The sequence below is a fragment of the Triticum aestivum genome, chromosome 7B (genome assembly GCF_018294505.1).
Source record: "Triticum aestivum cultivar Chinese Spring chromosome 7B, IWGSC CS RefSeq v2.1, whole genome shotgun sequence".
Taxonomy (NCBI): Eukaryota; Viridiplantae; Streptophyta; class Magnoliopsida; order Poales; family Poaceae; genus Triticum; species Triticum aestivum.
This window is the reverse complement of record NC_057813.1, coordinates 700,971,165-700,981,091: the sequence shown is the minus strand read 5'-3', so window position 1 is coordinate 700,981,091 and position 9,927 is coordinate 700,971,165.

Here is a 9,927-nt window from a genome sequence, read left to right as displayed (position 1 = left end):
GGAGAACATACCCAATTAAACATTGGTTGAAAGGTGCGCCCGAAATATGGGTTGAGTTGCACGACCAATGTCAGAATGGTGATTCAATAATCAATAGCCTAAGAATGAACTTTCGACCATTAACTTCAAAGAAATAGGGTGCTAGAAGGAAATAATCCAAACAACACCGTTCACTTGTTGGAATTAACACGGGGACCAAGAAAAATGGTGATGGTGAGAAGTATTTCTATGTCAAGAATTCTCAAGAGGTGGAACAAATCTCAGAACATTCTTGACATAAAGGATGGTAATACTCCAAGGTAAAGAGGAACAATTGCTGGATAGCAAGGAACTCAAGGTATAACACCAAACATGAACAAGCTTGTGTTGGTGGGAGGGCAATAAAGTGGTCGACGATAATCAATTTATCGAGGGCGAGGATGGTATTTCTCATCATTAATTCACTTGATATCCTGGAAGAGCATCAGAATGTAGATGGTGATCATGACACATTTGCCGAGAGATTCCACGAAGATGTAATCGATCCGCGATCACATCAAGTCAAAAGAATGATGAAGCAAGAGGTTATTGGAACCATAGGTACGACACAAACCTGAAATCAAGATTGTTGTTCAAGGCGAACTGATATGACGAGGAAGATCGACGTAAGCTTAGCTCATTGTCAAAAGTTGTGCTCCGGGATTAAGGACCAGGTAGCACAGTTAAAATTTAGCATGGTAATGATATAACCGATCAGGCTAGGAATGACATGATCGGGTACAAACTCGTAAGTAAAGAATATTAGTAAGAGTTGTTGAACCGTAATGCGGACTCGGTTCAATTATCGGTGTCTTTGAGTGTTTAATAACTCAGAGTCCATGAAAAATTGTAATCAGTGAGTATGTAGTACTTGATGAAGAACTCATAGGAAGTTATGCAGTACCATGATAATCTCGAGATACCAGGGGGGTAATACTCAACACAAGATCAAAGTAAAGGTTGGACTGGTGTACCGATCCATAGAAGACAAATGTTTTAACTTGTCCGAGAAATGGAATCAAAGAAGAACAATCATGGTCGGAACCACGGTTGCAAGGGATCAATTCACAGATACCATATGTTAGCTATCAAGGAAATAGTTATTATTACAAGAAGCTTCCATGATAGGATATACATCGCGTCCATGGGCATGAACACAAAGTTCAAGGTCGACTCCCACTTCTCCAATGCATAACCTTTCTTTCACTTCTCACGTTCGATAAAGTTGCAGTGTTGAAATTTTATCTGGTGAAGCACCAGAAGAGTATGACTCGTGAAAACTTTCGGGTTCACACGGTTTAGAGAAGGCATATGTTCAACCCATAGGAGCTTCTTAGGAACATATACCACAAGTTTCAAGAGTAAATAACACAAGCCCGAAAGCAGAGCATGGTTGGCCAAGCAGAGGATACAACTTAACAAAGGCATTATGTATCAGGGGAAGAACTCACAAGGTGATCAAATGTGAAGGACACTGTCGGATAACAATCCAACAAAGGACTTGGTGGTCCACAAAGGATCTGATACGAGTATCGGTACTCAACTAGAGGAAGAAGAATGCAAGGAGATCAGATTATAGAAACAACTGACTAACTCAATTGTCAAATGCAAAGGAATTATGATTTCCAAATCAAGGGATCAGAAGTAATGCTCTGATTAGGGATGGATAAGTTGAATAGCCTTATGGTACAATCAACGACAATTGGATTGGTCGAGAACCAATTCCAGTTAAAAGAATGGCAGCTCAGCCGGAAAAGTAACTTATAAGGATCAAAGATGATTGCGTGCATTCGCAAACATATTGAGTCAACAGACTCAAAAATGATAATGACAAGGAATGTCAATAAGACTACGAGAGTTATGGGATTAACCATAAGGCAAGCAAGCAAGAATTTCAAGAGCCAAAGGCTCCAGAGGATTCTCGGAAGAACGAATATTATTTGAAGACCTTTGTGAAACACAAGAACAACTGGGGATGAGCGGATACTCGGCAAGCGCGAGTAATTATCCGTAGGGGTATTCATGCAGCAAGGAACTGCAGGGCAGTAAGCGTAAAGAATTCTCGGAATATCGAAGAGTATTTCAGGACATCTTGTAATAACAAGAGCAACTGGGGATGGCAATATGAACGATAGGTGTAAGTAGTTATCCAGAGGGATTTATCGATGGAAGTGAATTGCAAAAGCGATGGCACATAGTCTCGAGAGCACATGGTAGAGTATCTTCGGAATCTTCTGGTGCAGCAGGCGGTCATCGGTAACAAGTGGCTCTCCGGGAGAAAGTACTTGCGAGAACCTAAAGTTAGTTTTGTTTTTAGCAAAATCATTTAACCCGAATAGAAGAGAAATAAGAGTCCCAGAGTATAGGTCGAGGAATAAAAGATCCTACTACCACCCAATGGCGACGTGGGCCCATGGGCCGCACAGCCATGTTAGTAAAAGTTTTGTAAAGTTTAGACTCGACTTCGGCCAAGGAGTTGGAAGGGGGATTCCTACAGGCAGTCGGCTCTGATACCAACTTGTGACGCCCCCGATTTAATCGTACACTAATCATGCACGCAAATGTGTACGATCAAGATCAGGGACTCACGGGAAGATATCACAACACAACTCTACAAATAAAATAAGGCATACAAGCATCATAATACAAGCCAGGGGCCTCGAGGGCTCGAATACAAGTGCTCGATCATAGACGAGTCAGCGGAAGCAACAATATCTGAGTACAGACATAAGTTAAACAAGTTTGCCTTAAGAAGGCTAGCACAAACTGGGATACAGATCGAAAGAGGCGCAGGCCTCCTGCCTGGGATCCTCCTAAACTACTCCCGGTCGTCGTCAGCGGGCTGCACGTAGTAGTAGGCACCTCCAGTGTAGTAGGGGTCGTCGTCGACGGTGGCGTCTGGCTCCTGGACTCCAGCATCTGGTTGCGACAACCAGAAGAAGGAAAAGGGGAAAAGAGGGAGAAAGCAACCGTGAGTACTCATCCAAAGTACTCGCAAGCAAGGAGCTACACTACATATGCATGGGTATATGTGTAAAGAGGCCATATCAGTGGACTGAACTGCAGAATGCCAGAATAAGAGGGGGATAGCTAATCCTGTCGAAGACTACGCTTCTGGCAGCCTCCGTCTTGCAGCATGTAGAAGAGAGTAGATTGAAGTCCTCCAAGTAGCATCTCCAAGTAGCATCTCCAAGTCAGCATCGCATAGCATAATCCTACCCGGCGATCCTCTCCTTGTCGCCCTGTAGAAAAGCGATCACCGGGTTGTCTGTGGAACTTGGAAGGGTGTGTTTTATTAAGTATCCGGTTCTAGTTGTCATAAGGTCAAGGTACAACTCCAAGTCGTCCTGTTACCGAAGATCACGGCTATTCGAATAGATTAACTTCCCTGCAGGGGTGCACCACATAACCCAACACGCTCGATCCCATTTGGCCGGACACACTTTCCTGGGTCATGCCCGGCCTCGGAAGATCAACACGTCGCAGCCCCACCTAGGCAAAACAGAGAGGCCAGCACGCCGGTCTAAACCTAAGCGCACAGGGGTCTGGGCCCATCGCCCATAGCACACCTGCATGTTGCGAGGGCGGCCGGAAGCAGAACTAGCCCCTTAATACAAGAGCAGGCTTACGTTCCAATCCGGCGCGCGCCGCTCCGTCGCTGACGTCCGAAGTGCTTCGGCTGATACCACGACGTCGGGATACCCATAACTACTCCCGCGTAGATGGTTAGTGCGTATAGGCTCGTAGCCGACTCAGATCAAATACCAAGATCTCGTTAAGCGTGTTAAGTATCCGCGAACGCCGAACAGGGCCAGGCCCACCTGTCTCCTAGGTGGTCTCAACCTGCCCTGTCGCTCCGCCACAAAGTAACAGTCGAGGGCCGTCGGGAACCCAGGCCCACCTCTACCGGGATGGAGCCACCTGTCCTTTCAGCCCCCTCGTCAGAATCACTTGCAGGTACTCAATGAGCTGACCCGACTTTAGTCACCATCAGTATAGTATGTATGTATGTATAGTATATACTCGTGATCACCTCCCAAGTGATCACGGCCCGATAGTATAGCAAGGCAGACTGACAAGAATGTAGGGCCAATGATGATAAACTAGCACCCTATACTAAGCATTTAGGATTGTAGGTAAGGTATTAACAGATGTAGCGACAATGTCAGGCTATGCATCAGAATAGGATTAACGGAAAGCAGTAACATGCTACACTACTCTAATGCAAGCAGTATAGAGGAGAATAGGCGATATCTGGTGATCAAGGGGGGGGGCTTGCCTGGTTGCTCTGGCAAGAGAGAGGGGTCGTCAACTCCGTAGTCGAACTGGGCAGCAGCAGCGTCGGTCTCGTAGTCTACCGGAGAGAAGAGGGGGAAGAAATAATGAATACAGAGCAAACAAAGCATCACAAAATATAACAAGGCAATACGCGGTGTTCGGTGTGCCCTAACGCGGTAGTAGGTGATACCGGTGAAGGGGGAAAACATCCGGGAAAGTATTCCCGGTGTTTCGTGTTTTCGGGCAGAGGAGCCGGAGGGGGAAAGTTGCGGGTTCGATAGGTTAGGGGTGTGTGGCGGACGAACGGACTGCGTATCCGGAATCGTCTCGACGTTCTGAGCAACTTTCATGTTGGAATAATTTAATCCGAGTTACGGATTAAAAGATATGATTTTCTAAAGATTTTATTAATTTCTGGAATTTAATTAATTATTTAATTAATTCGAAAAATGGTATTAATGACGTCAGCATGATGTCATGCTGACGTCAGCAGTCAACAGGGGTTGACTGAGTCAACCCTGACATGTGGGTCCAGGGGGACCCACCTGTCATCCTCTAATTAGGTTAATTAGGGTTTAGGTTAATCTAATTACAGTTTAATTAAAACTTAACTAGTTAATTAATAATTAAACCGGATTAATTAACTTAATAATTCCATAGTTTAATTAATTAATATGAATTAATTTTATTAATCATTTTTTTATTTTTATTTAATAATTTTATTTTAAATTCATTTTAATTATTTTTAGTATTATTTTTTATTGTTTTTTTTAATCCCTCTTTTTTTTGTCTCTGGGGCGGTGGGCCCCATGTGTCTGTGGCCCAGAGGGGCTAGCGGGCATGGGTGCGGCGCTCGCCCGAACGGGCGGCGGGCGTTGGGCGGCGGGCGCACCCGAGCGGGCACTCGCCCGCAGGGTGGGACGGGCCGCCGGGGACCGCGTGGGCACCGCCGGCGCGGCCACCGGCCCGGCCGGCGGAGGCCGGGGGGGGCCACGGCGGAGGGCGCCCGGGCGGGGGGACCCCAGCGAGAGGAGCGCGCGACGGGTTGCTGCGGGCGCCGTGGGGAGGCAGCATCGGGCGACGGGGCAGGGGGCTCGCGGTGGCCAACGGGCGATGCCAACACGTGGGCGGTGGTCGCGAGCCCGCGTGCATACGGGGACAGAGGAAGAGAAAGAGGCCGGGGGCCTCACCGGCGATCGTAGGGGACTAGGGCAGTGGGCCTCGGGGAGGGTTGGGGACGACGTCGACGGAGGTCGCAGGCGGAGGAGCTCCGGGAAGGAGGGACGCAGGTACCGGCGAGGTGGTGACTACGGGCGAGGGGGCGTTTCTGGCGGCGGGGGTCCCGGGGCGGCGATGGCGGTCGGGCCCCAGGCGGCGTCAGGCGAGGCGACGAGGCGATGGGGTCGGGGCAGGCGATGAGGCGTGGTCCGGCGACGGAGACGAGGTGGCGGGGCGTCGAAGACGAAGATGGTGGCATCGAGGCGGCAGCGAGGCGATGACGTCGGGGAGGGGGCCGATCCAGATCGGGAGATGGAGATGGGATCGGGGGAAGTGGGGGGGATCGTGGGGAGAGTGGGGGGTTAGGGTTTGCGGGATGGACCGAGGGGGGATGTAGGCTGGGCGACGGTGCGGGCCGGCCTCGTGGCCAAGTTGCCAGTTGGGCCGGTCGGCCCAGTGGGGGGGGGGGGGTTGGCCCTTCTCCCTTTTTTTTTTGCTTTGCCTTTTCTTTTTACTTTTCTTTTTTGTTTTATGTGTAGTTTTCTTTTATTTTAGTTTTGAAAATTACACCAATGGTTCCTAAATTGGTATTGCTTATACATACTACTGCCACATTAATTTGGGTAACTAAATAAAATAGTTTAATATTTTATTTATTGTAAAAGGAATTCAACTAATTGTTTTTGCTACTATTCAAAACATTTTAGAGTATTTATTCCTTTTATAAAAGTGTGGTTCCTCCACCATAATTACTTATGTATTATTTGGTTCACTCCGAACATTTAAATTTTAATATTTGAAAACTTTTATTGTTTGCTCGATTTTGAATTTGAAATTCGAACTAGGTTCCGAACTAACGCGAGTTTAACCACAGTAACCGAGGTGGCATGGCATCATTAGCGGGGATTGCTGTAGCTTGATTACCCGGGCGTCACAATATGCTACACCTCATGTTAGTAATTTTTCGGCACTGTATACAACTGTAGATGCTCATAATTCGGCTCCGCACCTTCATGGTCATAGCCGAATAAGTGAAAATTTTCCAGGAATTCACATGCCATCATCTAATATTGTAGCATATGATGCATCCTCTACGCAATTGCATAATTTCGGCAACACCTCATTGCCGAAAGAATCTGAAAGTATTGCGGAGCAATCCCTTCCAGAAGCGATTGTGGCTGCATTAAAAAAAACTTTGGCACAAAACAAGTGAATTAATGCTCTTTGCCTTGAACAATATGAAAATGGGTTGTTTCCTGATTATGCTGCAATAAAGGTTAGAGTTTTGCAAGAAGATAAAACTTCATCAATTGGTAGTATTGGTGAGAGAGCATATGGTTATACAGAAGTGCATACACCTCCACCTAGTACTGCAGCATATTATACACCCCCTACACAATTGCAAAATTTCGGTAACACTAACACTTCATTGCCGAAAGATCCTAAAAGCATTGGGGGGAAACTAATCTAGAGCGGGCTGAAATTGAGAGGGGAGTTAAAGCTTTGCGCGATAGGGTGCAAGTACTTCGCTAAGAGAGAATTGATAGGGAATTAGCTCAAAGAAAAGAAGCTTTGCCAATTGATATAACCGGTGAAAAGAATGATGATTCGGAAACTAAAAGTGCTTCGGTTGAAAAAGCCGAATCAAGTAGTATATATTCCGAATCCATCAAATCCAAAGAGGCAAACATTGTTGAGAAAGGGCATGGAAAGTATAGCAAGACAGCCATACTTGATTCTTCTGAAGTTAATGGAACCTACTTCCTGCCCTATGAGTTTCGTGTCATAGAAATTGACGAGCTTCAAGAACAAGAACAAGTAGCCGAAGAAAGTTTGGTGGACAAATATCTTCAAACTAATGATGCACAAAATCTAGAAAAAGATGATGACAAGGTGTTGGGGAGCTATTCGAAGGCGGAGCAAGATATTCTTCAAATCACACCACCATCACGCTCTCCCAACATATTTGAAGAGGTATGTCTAGCAATTAATTTACCTGTTTTCAGATTTGGTCATGACTTAGTTGTTGATGCATATATTAGAAAAAATTTCATAAGAAATATTGAGAGACCAATGAAAAAGGGTAATTTATTTGTTAGCAATCAGATTGACACAAAGCATATCGGTCAACACATTACACCATTCAGAAAGACCGATAGCAAAAAATTATTGCAGCCAAGGCTTTCCCCCATTACTTTGTCTAAAGTTCACATCTAATTGGGTAGCTTTGCTTATTTCTTACTTGGCTTACACTTGGTCTCATTTCAGACATGTATGTTCTAACTATTTTCGTTTTAGAAATTTAAAGCCAAGGTTAAAATCTTCTGAGCAAACCGATGCAAGTATAGTTTCTTATCTAATGACATCGGTAAGAGAATGCAAAATAAAATTCATAGCTGGGAGATACAAAATCTGAATCATTCGTTTGCTTAACTCCAAAGCCGTTCTCACAGCAAGATCGACTAGAAAATAAAAAGCTTGCCTTCAATTCAAGCATGTGTGATCAAATATTTGATTTGTTGCTGAAAAATAATTACATAAAAATTCTTGATCACGATGTCAAGCCATCAATTGAAGGACGAGGAAGAAGATAGGAATATGGATGGGGGTGTGGGTCCCAATGGGAAGAGATAGGGAAGGCTATTTTTTTCTTTTGTATTTAATTGGGCCCCACATGTAAGTGTAACGTGTTTTTTCTTTGATTTTTGACCGAAGTTGTAAGGAGGGGCAAAATGGTCCAGAAAAATGTCTCCCTAATAGTCAAAGGCCTTTGACTGGACGGAATTGGGACGGAAGGGCAAAAACATAAGGGGACCAAACACACTTGGGCAAGACCACGGGTTTTTGAAAATTAGGGGCAAATCAGTCGAGTGGGACGCAACTAAGGGCACAATATCAATTATCCCTTGCGTAAAACACTTAGAGCAACTCTAATGGGCCGACCCAAATGGACGACGCATTTGTCCGCTTTATATTCATTTGGGTCGGCCGCCGCCCGGCGTTCATCCTGTTTTGCATTTGGGTCGGCAGTGCGCCCAACACGCCAACCCATTTTCATGTCCGCACTCAATTTTTAAAAAAGGCCCGCGGCCATAGATCATGCCATCGTCCATGTCTCATGCCGGCACCATGCCGGCTTCAAAAAATATCACCATACAGTTTATGCTGGCACACTCGCCAGCGACCAGCACACATGCCAGCACAGAAAAAGGGGTATGACTTGAGTTCAACCACGCTATCACGGCCCCGTGGTCATGCCAGCGCACAAGCCAGCATACAAAAAAGAAGGCACTCGCGGCCACGAGATCACTTGTCCGTGAACTTGAGCATGTCGGCCTGCATTTTCTCGAATCACGGCCTCTTCCTTGGCGACACGGTGTTGAGATCCACCTTCATGATCTCCACCCCGATCATCATGCTTGCGAGAGCCACTTCTTTGGCCTTGGTCTTGGCATTGGCGGCCTCGATCTCGAGCATCTTGGCTTGCTTCTCCGCCTCCAACTCAAGCATCTTGGTTTGCTTCTCCGTGTCCATCTCCCGCCTCCAACAAAAGAGGGCGTCTTGCTATTATACCATGTCTTGCATGCTGATGCCGCTCACGGGGCGGGCCTTGACGCTCTCAAGAGTGGCACAAAACTTGTTGCACTCTTGTTGGATCACTCTCCATCGCTTTGAAATGGACACCCACCCACGGGTGCTCACAATTTGGTAAGGAAGAAACTTCTTGCGCTCATGAAACTTCCGGTGGACATGAATCCAAAAAGTTGAATGCTTTTGTTCGGCGCCGGTCTTGGGGTCTTGTCCAATGTCTCTCCAACACTCGCAAAGAAGCTTCTCCTTGGCCGCCATGTATCCCTTTGTGCGCTTGCTCTTGCGCTTTGGCTTCGGCCCAACGGCTTGGTTAGCGAGCTCGTCCTCAAACAAAGGATCCACTTCGATGTCGCACTCGTCTTCTTCCTCTTGCCCGTAGTCATCCAGAAACTCGTGGTCAAGTGGGAAGTCGTCCAGGTCCATGCCGACCTGATTACGCATGAAGGCCGACTGATCATAGCCAGTGCCCGGCGTGAACGCCCCGCAGCCGTCCTGGCTTTGTGTCTCGTCGGGGTCATAGCCAGCGGCCGGCGCACCGCCCTCGAAGATGAGATTCTGCATGTAGTCCTCGTCGCCGGATGGCCGGCATTTTGTCGAACAGGTTGCGGGCGTCCGATAGCACGTCGGTCTGCATCTGCCGTGCGAGTTTCCTCGCGCCTCCGGATGACGAGCCACCGGCTACCGGCGTGGCGTTGAGGTCGATGGGCGCGAGCGCGGGCGTGGAAGGCGCCACCATGCTCGCGTCGGGCGAGCACTCCCTGGAGAGGCGGGAAGCCTGCGGGTACACGTGGAAGCCGGGCATCGGAGTGCAAGCCGACGCGT